Source organism: Canis lupus, chromosome 4 (assembly GCF_048164855.1).
Source record: "Canis lupus baileyi chromosome 4, mCanLup2.hap1, whole genome shotgun sequence".
In the NCBI taxonomy this organism is placed as follows: domain Eukaryota; kingdom Metazoa; phylum Chordata; class Mammalia; order Carnivora; family Canidae; genus Canis; species Canis lupus.
The window spans coordinates 88894181-88908148 of NC_132841.1; the positions used below are offsets into that span (position 1 = coordinate 88894181).

General features: G+C 50.8%; 1 long non-coding RNA gene across 1 annotated transcript; it reads left to right on the top strand.

The window, feature by feature from the left end:
* The first annotated feature begins 1739 nt into the window (after positions 1-1739).
* LOC140632753 (uncharacterized) lies at positions 1740-11869 on the top strand. The gene is made up of 3 exons (XR_012030446.1): positions 1740-2332; positions 3339-3472; positions 5033-11869. It is a non-coding gene; the product is annotated as an uncharacterized lncRNA (long non-coding RNA).
* Positions 11870-13968: the final 2099 nt, after the last annotated feature.

Consider the following 13968-nt stretch of genomic DNA (forward strand, 5'->3'; position numbering starts at 1 on the left):
GTTGCTAAGGCTTTGCACGGGGAAGTGGACCATAGGGCCAATGCAGGTGGAGAAGAAAGGTGGAAAGGAGAAGAATAAAGGAGGCTGGATTTTAAAAGTACAATCCTATTTGTGTGACATTATATGCATGTGTTAAAGAACTTAAAGAGAGATTTATGTCCATAGACTTCTAGCAATGGCTTTGAAATATTAAGTAATATTAAAGGTGTCTGGTATGATTCTTTTTGGTTATTTAAAGAAAGTTTTATTTTTTAAATAAAATTAACACTTTCCCATAACAAAATATATTTAAAAAATAGAGAGGCAGAAAAGGAAAAGGCAAGATCATCTATAACTCTAACAAATGATGCAACTATCGTCAACTTCTTGAAGACGTCCTCCTGGTTTTGTTACTAAGGAAAATGTGAGCCTGTGCACTACGCTTTAATTTTCCTCTATCAGGTCAGAACACATCATTAGTAACACCTGGCCAGGTATTCTCTGCCCACAGACCAATCTCCCTTCCCACAGGCGCTGGAAGCCCTGAGCCTCCAGCACAACGTCCGTTAGCTCTAAGCCTGAGTGATCCTCCTTTGGCCTCTCCTGAAGGCCCACCTGCCCCCTCACCACAGCGAGATGGGGCTGAGCTGAACTGCAGCCCCTGACTCAGCCCCCTTCTGTGTCCCTGCCCATTTATGCCCCGTTCATGCCCCACATGCCTCAGTCATGCCCCGTTCATGCCCCACTCATGCCCCGTTCATGCCCCACTCATGCCCCGTTCACGCCCCGTTCACGCCCCGTTCACGCCCCGTTCACGCCCCGCTCACGCCCCATTCACGCCCCACTCATGCCCCACTTATGCCCCACTCATGCCCCGTTCATGCCCCGCTCATGCCCCGTTCATGCCCCGCTCATGCCCCGCTCACGCCCCGTTCATGCCCCACTCATGCCCCACTCACACCCCTTTCATGCCCCACTCATTCCCCACTCATGCCCCGTTCATGCCCCACTCATGCCCCACTCATGCCCCGTTCATGCCCCGTTCATGCCCCACTCATGCCCCACTCATGCCCGGTTCATGCCCCACACTTGCCCCGTTCATGCCCCGTTCATGCCCCACTCACGCCCCACTCATGCCCCGTTCATGCCCCACTCATGCCCCACTCATGCCCCGTTCATGCCCCACTCATGCCCCACTCATGCCCCGTTCACGCCCCACTCATGCCCCACTCATGCCCCGTTCATGCCCCACTCACTCCCCACTCATGCCCCACTCTTGCCCCGTTCGTGCCCCACTCACGCCCCACTCATGCCCCGTTCATGCCCCACTCATGCCCCACTCATGCCCGGTTCATGCCCCACTCTTGCCCCGTTCATGCCCCGTTCATGCCCCACTCACGCCTCACTCATGCCCCGTTCATGCCCCACTCATGCCCCGTTCATGCCCCACTCATGCCCCACTCATGCCCGGTTCATGCCCCACTCATGCCCCGTTCATGCCCCACTCATGCCCCTCTCCAAGAAGCAAGGGCAACTCAGGCCAATGATCCTGGCCCATTGTGTGTTACTGGAGAAGGCTGTCCCCAGGTTCACAAGGGAACATGTTGCCTGCAGGACAATCTCCCCCCAGAGCTCCAAACACAAAACTGGAGCAAAACCCTCGCACTCTCAGCATCACCTCAACTTACAAGACACCCTTCCTTTCTCTGGATTCTTTCCCAGAAAGATATGATCGAGGCGATGTGGAGAAGAAGGAACCTTGTGCGTCTAATCTGGTGCACTTGTTATGCCAAACAGTATGGAGGCTCCAGAAAATTGAAAATAGAGCTACCACATGATTCAGCACTCCCACTCCCGAGCACATATTTGAAAGACATGAGATCACTGTCGCAAAGACAGGTCTGCATCCCATGTGCAGCGTGATTCGCAACAGCCAAGACATGAAAGCGAGCCAAACGTACATCAACAGATAAATGGATAAATAAAATGTGCATCTGTCCATGGAATATTATTCAGCGTCTCAGAAAAGCAGGAAACGCTCCCATTTGCAACAACATGGACGAACCTCATTTCACGTGCGGAGTGAGGGTCAGACACAGAAAGACAAACAATGCATGACGTCACTCACACGTGAAATCTAAAACAGCAAGTAAAGTGGCGCTGCCAGGAGTCGGAGAGGAGGGAAAACGTGGACGTACTGGTCAAGGCGTGCAAAGTCTTAGTTACACGAGATGACGAAGTTCCGGAGACAGAGTGCACGACGTGAGGACTTAAAAACACTGTATTGTGAAACGACAGATACCCACCATGTGCTTCGACGTGGATGGACCTGGAGGGTATGATGCTGAGTGAAGTAAGTCAATCGGAGAAGGACAAACATTATATGTTCTCATTCATTTGGGGAATATAAATAATAGTGAAAGGGAATAAAGGGGAAAGGAGAGAAAATGAGTGGGAAATATCAGGGAGGGAGACAGAACAGGAGAGACTCCTAACTCTGGGAAACGAACTAGGGGTGGTGGAAGGGGAGGAGGGCGGGGTGGGGGTGAATGGGTGACAGGCACTGAGGGGGGCACTTGTCGGGATGAGCACTGGGTGCTATTCTATATGTTGGCAAATTGAACACCAATAAAAAATAAATTTATTAAAAAAATAAAAATAAAAAAATAAAAAAAAAGAAAAGACCAAAATAAATAAATAAATAATAAATAAAAACACTGTATTGCGTGCCTGGAATTGGCTGGGGGGTAACTCTTAGGTGTTCTCACTAAGAGATAAAGAAAAAGGAAGTGATGTCAGGGGCTGCGTATATTAATTACCTAGACTGTGGCGATCATCTCACGATGTACACATAGACTACACAACTGTAGGCCTTAAATATATACAATTTTTAATTGTTAATTATTCCTCAATAAAGCTAGGGGTGGGGAGAGACTACACATCTTTTTTTTTTTTTTTTTTTTTTTAAGACTACACATCTTATTCCTTCCTTTTTCTGGGCCTTTCCCTCCCTCTTCTCCCCATAACTTCAGGAACAGAAGGGCTGGGCCTCAGACCTCAATGTGCTAATTTGGGCATCTCCTCTCAGCAAAACATGGCTTTCAGGTCTATTGCTTAGTAGCAAGAGCCTATTCTGAATGCCAGAATCTGAGTATTAGTTTTTTGATTTCCCTTGACATTAGCTTTTTAATTGTCAACAAATCCCCCATTAGTTGTCACAGTGGCACAAGCATGAGGCAGACGGGCACCTCGGTGCCGTTGGGGGTACGACAACAAATTCAAAAGAAGTGCAGGAGAGAAAGCACACTAGTGTTTTCCTACTATTCCTCCCATTTCACAAAGAAATTACCTTTCCATAGTCATCGGTGGATCCGCTGTCTCCAGATGTCCTCCTGGATGCCTTACAGCAGGCCAGTGGCGTTGGTCACATTACACAGTAATGAAAGCAGAGAAGTAACTTCTGCCTTTCAAGAGAGAAAACAGAAAGTGCCCGGTAAGCAGATTTCCTCCGTAAATACAGACCAGTGAGCACAGGTTAAATCTAGAAGCTGTAATCACACTAGATAGGGTCGTTGAATGAAATTTCTGCTTAAGAGGGTGAATTTTTAAAGTCGATGAATGACAGTAGAGGTAGAACTTAGAAATCTTGGGCCCCAGTGTGGGCCAAAGAAAAGGTGCCCCGAGGGGTGTCCTGAATAGCAATACAAGGAACTAGGACACAACTTCTTGTTGCCAAAAAGTCCCAAGTGGAGACAGCCAGGCCGATGGCTTCGCTGCTGCCCAGGGACGTGAAGCGCAGAGGGCAGGACCACCGGGGAAGGGGTGACAGCAAGATGAAGGCCTGAGGCTCGACACCAAACCAGAGAGCACAGGGAAGGCCCCCAGCTGGCAAGGCGTCCCGGGCCCACACTCGTGCAGCGAGTGATAGGTCTGTACTGGGGACGCTGAGGACGGGAAGACGTACCCAGGAGTGAGGCTAAGCAAGGGGCACAGACCGGAGAAGCCATGCGGGTGGGCTGAGTACAGAAGACATGTAAGAGCAGGAGGGCAGGTGCACAGAGCCTGCATCCTCGCGGGTGAACTGACTCTGGTCTAAGCAACCTTCCTGGTATGACCGGACAGTGGCTGGCGGGCAGGCGGGCGTTACCCACCGGGGCCAGGGCAGGCCCTGAGCTGTTGGCCACTGCAGGGAATCACCGGGGAAGGAAGCTTCAGAGTTCCAGAAAAGAACTAGGGAATTCATGGGAGGAGCAGAGGAAGCCCTGAGTCTCTGCCTTCAAAATGTCTTGGAGGGTGCCTGGGTGGCACGGTCGTTGCCTGGGTGGCACAGTCCTCTGGGCAACGGACCCTTGGTTTCCACTCTGGTAGCGACTCAGGGTTGTGAGGTCAAGGCCCAGGTCAGGCTCTGTGCTCCGCAGGGAATCTCTCCCTCTCCCTCGGCCCCTCCCCGTCTCTCTCTCTCTCTAAAATAGATATGCAAATCTTTAAAATTAATTAGTTAATTGATTAATTAAGATGGCTCGGGGTCCTGACACCAGACATGCCCCTTCTCTGCTACAGCCTCCATCTCCTGCAAGCCTACGGATCAGGGGCGAGGAGATCACGTATGTGTTTTAAGGGTGCCTGTGAGTTTTAAAGTTTTTCCTTCCAGGGATTACAATCAAGATTATAGGGCATGGTGTTCCTGCAATACACGGAGCCCGTCATGGCTAAAAAGAAAGTGGGGGTGGGGGGTGGGGGTGTGCAATGCTAGGGCGACAGGAAAAGTTTCAGTGACTTCATAGGTGCAAAAATTCTGAATTAAATGCCATTTCAATAGGTCTCTATTGAGGCTGGAAAGACACATTGTAGAAGCAAACAGATGGTACAGAAATTCAAAAACAATGAATGTAGTGGCCCTTCTAAAAAAACCAGTTCCTAGCAATAGCTGGTGTCTATCCAACATTCTCAACTGGAAACTATAAACTCACTTTATTTGGGGACATCTAAGGCCTCAGGGCAGGATATGATGAGTCCAATAAGAGCTGATGATCTTCCCTACAAATATTTCCAGAACACGTCACCTCCGGGCCATTCCCACCACCTGTGTTTGCTCGCAAGCCGTCCGCAGCTCTCACCTGCGTTGCTGAAACGGCCTCCCAGCCTCGCGGGGTGACTCCCTCCTCCGCCCCATCTCCAGGTGGACGCCACATGTGCTTTTCTGTGAATGCTTCAGGAGCCGCTCTGACCCAGGGAACTAGAAGATGGATATGCTGGGGTTCACCCTTCCTGTCCCGAAGGCCCCGTGGGTCCCATGGTTCGGGTCTGGGGGAGATCAAGTGCTAATGCCCACTGGGGGCGGGTGGGGAAGGGCAAGTGTGCGGGAGCTTGTAGAACCCGATCATCCACACGCCTCGCATTTGGGCCCAGCCTGGAGGACATGGGGTGGGGTACGGTAGAGCTCCTCCCTGCCCCCCTCCATCATGCAGGAAGTTTATTCATTATTTCCTCCCTCCCCCCATCCAGTCATCCATCCATTCAGCGAGCACCAAGTACTGCAGGCACTGTTCTAGAAGCTGGAGATCGAACGCTGAATAAATACTGAAGGGACAGAGAATGCCTTCATCCTTCACGTCCCACCACCGTGACCCGCGCGTAGCTCAGCAGAGCAAACCCCTAAATGTTTTAAACCCAAGCATGATGGACTCAGAGGGAAAGAATATTTCAAAATTAGCCTGCATTGAAGCCACATGTCTGCAGAATTCTCTCGCGTAGGACCTCACATGGGGCTGGTTTTCCACGTCGACCCTCGCGTTAAGCAACACAAGCTTGTCCCCGGTCTGACATAAGGGGCACCAGGCTGGGCAACGCACACACCCTCCCCCTGACCTAGGGAGCTCGTGGCGTGCCTCCTCGTAGAAACTCCCTCTCCCCCTTGACTAGCTTGTCGACCAACATCAAGCTCCAGGTAAAGGCCTCGTGGGCGCCCACGCATGCACCCCAGTCCGGATGCCGCCCGCCGCTCGTGCCCCTGCTGGCCGTGTCCACCGGGCGAGCCTGGAGTGACCTTCCAGCTCTGGGTCACCCTCAGGATTTAACGTCTACTTGGATATAAGCCCGAGGAACATAAAATATCCACAACTAAGCCTTTCGTTCACTTCTCACGCGGAGCTGCTTGCCTCGTTTACGGGACACGAAGAATAAAGATTGCCTTTTGCCTGCCGAGTAGCGTCTACTGTTTTGAGACAGGTCTTCAAGAGTAAGTAAAAATTATTGTTTTCATAATAAGTATTCGCCTCCAGCTCTCAGACTCCGTGATTCGATGCCCAGCATTGTAGGTGCCCGTGAAGGGACGGCCTCCTACCCCCTCCTTGGGTAAGGAGTTCAATCCAGGGCCTCCCAGCGCCGTGACCCGCAGCCGTCACCGTGGAGGATCGTCCCGCAGACTCAGCCGGCACATTAGGCCCCTGCAGGGTGGGGCCCGCGGCGACGCCTCAGTCCTAAGAACTCCAATAAAAAATAAATCTGTAAAAAAATAAAAAATAAAAAATAAAAGAATCCGTTCCATCCGAAAGGAAGAAATAGAGAAGCCCTCGCGGTCATTGCTGGCTGGGATTAACCTCTTCAGGATCACTCAAAACCATGAAAGCTCAGAAAAGCCAAGCCGGGAATTCTCGAATTCTCATTTGACAATCCTTTGCCTGGCGGTTGGTCCAGTGAACGAGCAACTTTAAAATCGAACTGACCAGGCTTTCCTCCAGGCCTTGCCCTCACCAGGTATGTGAACTTGGGCTGGTTTCTTGACTTCTCTGAGCCTTTTTCCTACTCTTTAAAACAGAAATTTAAAAAAAAAAAAAAAAAAAAAGCAAAAACAAGAACAATTCGTTGAGTTGCCCTGAGGAGGAAAGGAAATAAGTAAACACACCAGAGTAGTGTCTGGAACACTGGAGACTGTCAACAAATATTTCTGACTTTACTTCAAAAATATAAAATCTACCAGGAGGCCATTTTTCTGGGTCTGTGTTCTGTTAGTTATTCAGCATTGTTCATAGAGAATTTTTATAGTAAACACGTACAGGATTATTAGACCCAACGTGTAGAAAATTCTGCTGCCTGGTTTCTATTAACCAGAATTCTCATATATCTTTAGTAGAATTATAATTGTCACTCACAACCCACCCTGCTGTCTACTAAAGTATCTTCTGAGTCATTAAAAACAGATGGAATTATGTTTTAAATGGCACTTTTTCAAAATTGCATTCTATTGTGTTATTTATTTAGATACACATTTGCAAGGAAAAGATGACCTTCGCTTCATCTGAAGACAGTGAAATACCCTCCCCTCCGTTTCTTGCGAATTTCTAATGAGCCAAGGATGATTATAACAAGAGTCAATAAATTGTGTCACTCGTTTCCCTACCGACGGTTGAAAAACACACAAATCTTCAGAGAAAGTTGTTAGGCCAACAGATCGCAGCGGGAAGTAGGTGTGCACACAAATGGAAGCACTAAGGTGTGAGCACCTCATCCGTCCGTGGCATCCCACAGGCTGGATCCAACAGGAGACCAGACGGCAAGAGTCACAAGTGACCACGCCCAGTCCATCCAGTGTCTCAAGGCCCAGACACGAGGGAGAAGGGAAAAGTGGATTCGGGGGGAGCAGTGAGGTTGGCCTACTGCACACCTAGCGATGCACTTACTGCCATGGGGGGAAGTCTGTCTTTCTTAACTAGCTGCAGTGTGAGAGCTTTAAATCTTCCCTGCTGTGGACAGACAGTAAAAACCACAGTCATACGACGATGGGGCCAAGCCACCCTGCGTACCCCTAGAAATGTGTGTAGTGTATTTAATTCACCCAACAAGTCTTTATTTCATGTCTCCTTGAAAAGAGACACTGACATTTCTGCTCGATTGAGTCGTGTGCGTTTCAGAACACACCCCCCGTTCTCAAAACTCTGGCACTAACGTTACAGAGTTTATGGGGAAAGTAGGGCAGAGCAGAGCACGCCAAACCCATAAAGCTTTGTGTTGTTGTTGTCGTCGTCTTAATTTTTTTAATTTTATTTAAATTCAATTTGCCAACATATAGTGTAACACCCAGTGCTCATCCACAGGCTTTGTAACGGGAGGGCTCCCAACACAGCAGTCATTGGCTCCTGGGGAAGGCCTGGAGCAGAGGAGACAGGCAGCTCAGGCTGGCCAGAACCGCCCAGAAACACCCTGGAGAGGGCAGGGCCGTGGGGGGCTCAGGGGGCAGGTGGTGTGGGCAGCGCTCCAACTGACGGGCGGCCAGCGAGGTGGGCCCTGCAGCAGCACCGTCCACCCAGACCAGGGCTCCAGGGACAAGGCCCCGACACAGCCACTCTCTTTACGCCTCTGCACGCGCGGCCACAGCCTCGTGCTGCTCGGGCAGCAAGGCCTCGAAGGCTTCCCCTGTGTGATGAGGTTATGATTCCATTCCCAGGTCTACTCTGCTTCCTCGCGTAGACAAGAAAGTCATGAGTGAGGCACAATGACCTCGATTGGACAACCCTGGCGTGGTCCTCTCGGCTTCCCTAAAAGAAAGCCGCCCCAGGCAAAGCTGACCTGGTACCGGGGCCGCGGGAGTGAAGGGAGAAGGGAAATGAGTGAAGCCGGAGATGGTACCGAGGTGGCCGCGGCTTCACAGACACGCCTGCTCTGGGCCGTGTGGATGTTTCCAGAAGGGCCCCAGGGAGCCACGGTATCTCAGGAGAGATTGCTTCGTTACTGCCTTGAGTTAAGAGACGTCATGAACCTACGAGCTCGCAAGTGGGAAAAGCGATGGCTGAGCGATTCCTTTTATGAGGATTCTCTCGCTTTCTGTGCCTTTCGCGGATGCTGGTTTTCACTCAGCACTGATGAGGATGGAAGGGCACCTGCCGTCCCCCATGTCAGCAGCGGTGCGTGGGGTCCATGCGGGGCCCTCTTCGAGCCCCGACTGGTGGCGGCCGCCGTGCTCTCTGCCGCTGCTGTGCCCACCCAGCCTTTCCATCAGGAAGTGGGGCTCCCCGGCCCGGCCCTGGGGACTCTAGCAGCACGCTTCCACCCCCTCGCTACCCCTCACTCGCTGCGCTGGCACCATGCTTTAGTGAACAGAGCGGATAGTAGGCACCTAACAAATCAAATGCGTAAACCCCCACTGAGGCTACTGGACTCGGGTGATGAAGCCTGTTAATGAGGTTACTGTCATCAATCTAATCCCCAAACCAGCCAGTTGCTCTAACAGACACCATCCCATAGACCAGCTTTTCATCTGACTGTGTTTCTCCAAACACAGGTGTACAGCAAAATGGAAACAAGTTTTCACAGAAAACAAAAAAATTTGGGGGGGGCGGGGTTTCCTATGAGCAAATAATTTTAGGCAGGATAGGGTTATACAAACATGAAAAGGCATCTTCACTGCAGGACTTCCCAAGGCCTGACATTAATGTTCATTAACACTTATGATGATGTGTACGACGGTTCTCCCTCCGTGAGAGGACGGCAACCTGCAGTGTTCCCTCCTCTCATTTTGTTGTTGTTGTTGCGTTTGCCAGTTTGATGGTTAACTTGGAAGGTGTTTTTGGATGAGATTAACGTTCAAATTGGTGAGCTCTGAGTAAAGTGGATCGTCCCCCATGATGTGTGTGGGCTTCAGCCCATCAGCTGAAGGCCTGACTGGAACAAATGACTGGGCTCCTGAGCAAGATGGGATTCTTTAGCAGATGCCTTCACATCCCATCTGCACCACTGGCTTTCCTTAGTCTCCAGCCTTCAGGCTGGGACTGAGTCATCTGTTCTCCTGGATCTCAACCCTGCCAGCCCACAGATTTTGGACGTGCCAGCCTCCATAAGTGTGCAAGCCAGTTTCTTCTGATAAATCTCTTTCTCCATGTATATACAACCCATCACTCATATTTCTCCAGAAAACCCTGACTAATAAAGACTTGGTACGTAAGTGAGGCAATAAGCCAGCTCTCCGGCAATAGGTTGACTACGGTGGACAGCTTCCATCACGAAGGGGCGGCATTTTGTTCTTGAAACAGACACTTACTCTGGATATAGCCTTGCCTTCCCTGCATGGAACGCTTCTTCCAAAACTACCATCCATGAACCCACAGAACACCTTCTCCACCATCATGGCATTCCCCACAGCATGGTTTCTGTTGTTGTTGCCCACTTCAGGGCAAACGGAGTACAACGGTGGGCCCATGCTCAAGGAACGCACTGGTCTTACCATGTTCCCCATCGCCCTGAAACAGCTGGTTCAGTGGAATGGCAAAACGCCCTTCTGAAGACTGAGTTACAGCACCAGCTAGGCTGTAGCCCTTTGAGGGACGGGAGCAAGGCTCTCCAGGGGGCTGTCTGTGCTCTAAATCGGTTCCTAACACACACTGCTGTGGTCTCGGGAGCTAGGATTCACAGGTCCAGGTGGCATCACTCACTCTTACCTCTAGTAACCCACCTACAAAGCTTCTGCTTCCTGCCCCCAGGGCCTTATACTCCAGGCCTGCTGGCCTAGATGTCCTAGTTCCAAAGAGAGGAATGCTTCCACCAGGAGACACAACAGCGATTCCACTGAACCAGAAGCTAAGGCTGCTACTTGGCCATTTTGGGCTCCTCATGCCCCCAAAGCAATAGGCAAAATAGGGAGTCACATTACAGGTTGGAGTTATCATCCTGGCCGCCAAGGGACAATTGGGCTGCTGCTCCCAGTGGAGCTGAGGAAGAGCATCCCTGGGAGACAGGAGGGGCCTCACGGTGGGATTACCGTGACCTGTGATGCAGATCACTGGTAAAGCATAACAACCCAATCCAGGCAGGACTACTCATGGCCCAGACCCTTCAGGAATGAAGGTGTGGATTACCCCACAAGGTTAAAAACAACAACAACAAAACCCTTGAGCAGCTCAGATGGTGATGCTGGCCAAAGGCAAAGGGAATACAGGGTAGATGGTGAAAGAAGGGCGCTGCCGGTGCCAACTACTACCACGTGGCCAGTTGCAGGAATGAGGACTGCAATTTGCAGGAGTATTTCCTCATTTTGTTTTGAATGTGTGTGTGTTTGTGTAGGGGTGTGCGCGTGCATGAAGCAAGTACTTCCGTTTCCCCCCCTCTTATCCCCTTTTCATGTAACACAAGATGTATTGATTTTGTATCATAGTAAGTGTTGTTGACTTTACATCATCGTATTTAGGCGACAGGGTACCAAGAAGAATGAAGATCATTCCAGGACTTTGCGGCCTCATCTGGAGAGAGAGTTGGCAGGTATTAGATTGTATACGCGATCTTTGTATCTCGTCAGCAGAATTATGACCTTGTTATTGTCTTAATTTGGTGGTTACGTATGGTTTAAAGCAATGCCTACAGGTGCCATGTTGACACAGGGCGGATTTGTGACGGTTAGTTTTATTTTTCGACTCAGAGGGTGTTTTGGATGACAGTAATATTTAAATCAGTAGATTGTGATGGAAGTAGATTCCCTCCACAATGTGAGTGGGCCTCATCCAATCAGTTGGAGCCCCGAGTAGAACAAGAAGACCAACCAAGAGAGAATTTCCCAGCATAAGGCCTTCAGACTTCACTGGTACACCGGCTCTCCTGGGTCTTGCACCCGCTGGCTCACACTGCAGATTTTGGAGCTGTCGACCTCCATAACCACGTGAGCTGATTTCTTATAATAAAGCTCTATTTATATACACCTGAACAGTTCTGTTTCTCTGGAGAACCCTGATTAATGCAGCCTGAAAAAATCTTTTTCTCATGAAACCACGATTAACATTTTGTGAGACACTGGAGTTCCAAGGAGAACAATCAGTTAGGGAAATGCCACCTTAGACCACGGCCTTCTAGAAGGCCTGCTACCTCACCAACGCAGAATATTGGTAAGAAAGCGTCTGAAAAAAGTGAAGAAACCTAGTGCAATTATCACTCTGTGATTAGCAGGCTTTCATAGTAGTGGACTCGTTCACAGGACAATTTTTATTTATTTATTTATTTATTTATTTATTTATTTATTTATTCATTCATTCATTCATTTATTTAAAGATTTTATTTATTTATTCCTGAGAGACACAGAGGCAGAGACCCAGGCAGAGGGAGAAGCAGGCTCCATGCAGGGAGCCCAGTGCGGGACTCGATCCCGGGACCCCGGGGTCACTCCCTGGGCCGAGGGCAGCCGCTGCACCGCTGAGCCCCGGGCGCCCCAGAGGACGCTTTCTATAGAACTAAATAGCTGCTAATTCACACACCTCAAGAAAGGAAATTGTCACAAATACAAATATGATCTCAGGAATCACTGGGAGGCCCTTTCCCCTTCCCTGCCGCACACCCGTGTTCCGTGATCCCCGTGCAGTGTCCCTTGACGTTCCACTCGGGTCCGGTGGCCGCTGCGCATGGCCGTGGGGTGGGCCCCGCACTGCTCTCGCTCCACGTGCTCAAAGGCAACTTGCAAGGGACCCTGAAGCCGTTCTCCTGAGCCGCGAGCAGCCAGTTATCTTGTCAGCGGGGCAACACCGTCCCGTCGAGCAACAGCACTAGGGTGGATGTAAAGCCCTTGCTGAACGGCAGGACAAACACGGAAGGGACTCGAGGCATTTCCATGACACAAGTGCCATTAACTATTAGGATCTTGAGCAAATAGCTGTTTTTGGCTCTAGCCAGAGGAAATTTCCCTTAGCTACTGAAATGGATCGTCCTAGGCACTGGGGTCCTGCGAATAAAAGAACTATACCCACTAAGCTCCATTAATACCCAAGAGGCCTTCCCCGTGGAAGGGGAGAAAAGCCCACCTTGGATTAAGCAACTGTTTTTAAGTAAAAATATATCAGTTCTAGAAAGGTCTCTTTTGCTTTTAATCTTAATGAAGATTAATCTTAATCTTGTGGGGGCGCCTGGGGGGCTCCATTGGTTCAGCGTCTGCCTTTGGCTCAAGTCATGACCTCAGGGTCCCGGGGCCGAGCCCCAGGTCAGGCTCTGCGCTCAGTGGGGAGCCTGACTCTGCCCCCCTCTGCCTCCCCCTGCTCTCTCTCCCTCTCTCGCTCGCTCTCGTTCTTTCTAAGAAATAAAATCTTTAAAAACCCTCACACTGTAAAGCGAAACCCTGTGGAGATTCCCGTCCAGGTCACACGGTCACTCTCCCACTCGACGACGCTTTCTCACCTTCCAGGAGGACGGAAACCTCCCAGCCACCGAGCAGCGTCCAACGTCTCAAAGGGAAGGCGCTAAGGAAGCGTCCCCGGGGGATCTGAGATGGTGGCAGCGGTCGGGGCCACTGGGGCGCCGCGAGGCCGGCCTCGGGTGTGCATAGATGCGGCTGCAGCCCAGGGACGGGCCTGCAGGTTGGGTTCCAGCCCCGCGGCCAGGCTTCCGGCAAGTGCACGGGGAAGCAAAGGGGCCGGGGCCAGGGCCTGGGGCCGGGGCCGGGGCACCCTTGGGCTGAGCGGGGGCCAGGTGGCACCTGCAGGTCGGGGCAGCCGGTGATGCTCCTCTAGGACGGCCGCCACCCTGCAGCCCCGGCCAGGGCGACCCAGCATCCCGCAGAGCGCCGTGACACAGTCAGGGTGCAGGGCCCCCCTGGCTGCTTCGGGATCTTATTAATAGGACGGCAAGGTATCAGACGGTCACCGCGTGTCCCCACGTGTGAAGTCTACAAACGCGACAGAGGTCCTTGCAGAGGAGTTTAAGGTATTTTTCAAGTATTTTGAGTCTCCAGCGATGAAAGTAACTACATAATGAGAAACGTATTATTTCAATTGAAAGTCTCTTATAGGAAAGTAATTGGTTTAGAAAAATCCTTAAAGCAAATAACTCCATTCTGATAAAAATCACACGGTTTGGAAAGAGCTGGAGAGTGACAGTTCTCGCTGAACAGCCTCTACCCAAGAAACCTTCCAAAGCTTGAGGAGAGGTTATCTACCTGTTGATGTCTACTGGCCTCTGGTTAAAATAATGCAGGAAAACTAGGCTCAGGAGTAAGACCTCATTCCGTGGAGCAGTCCGGCGGGCGAC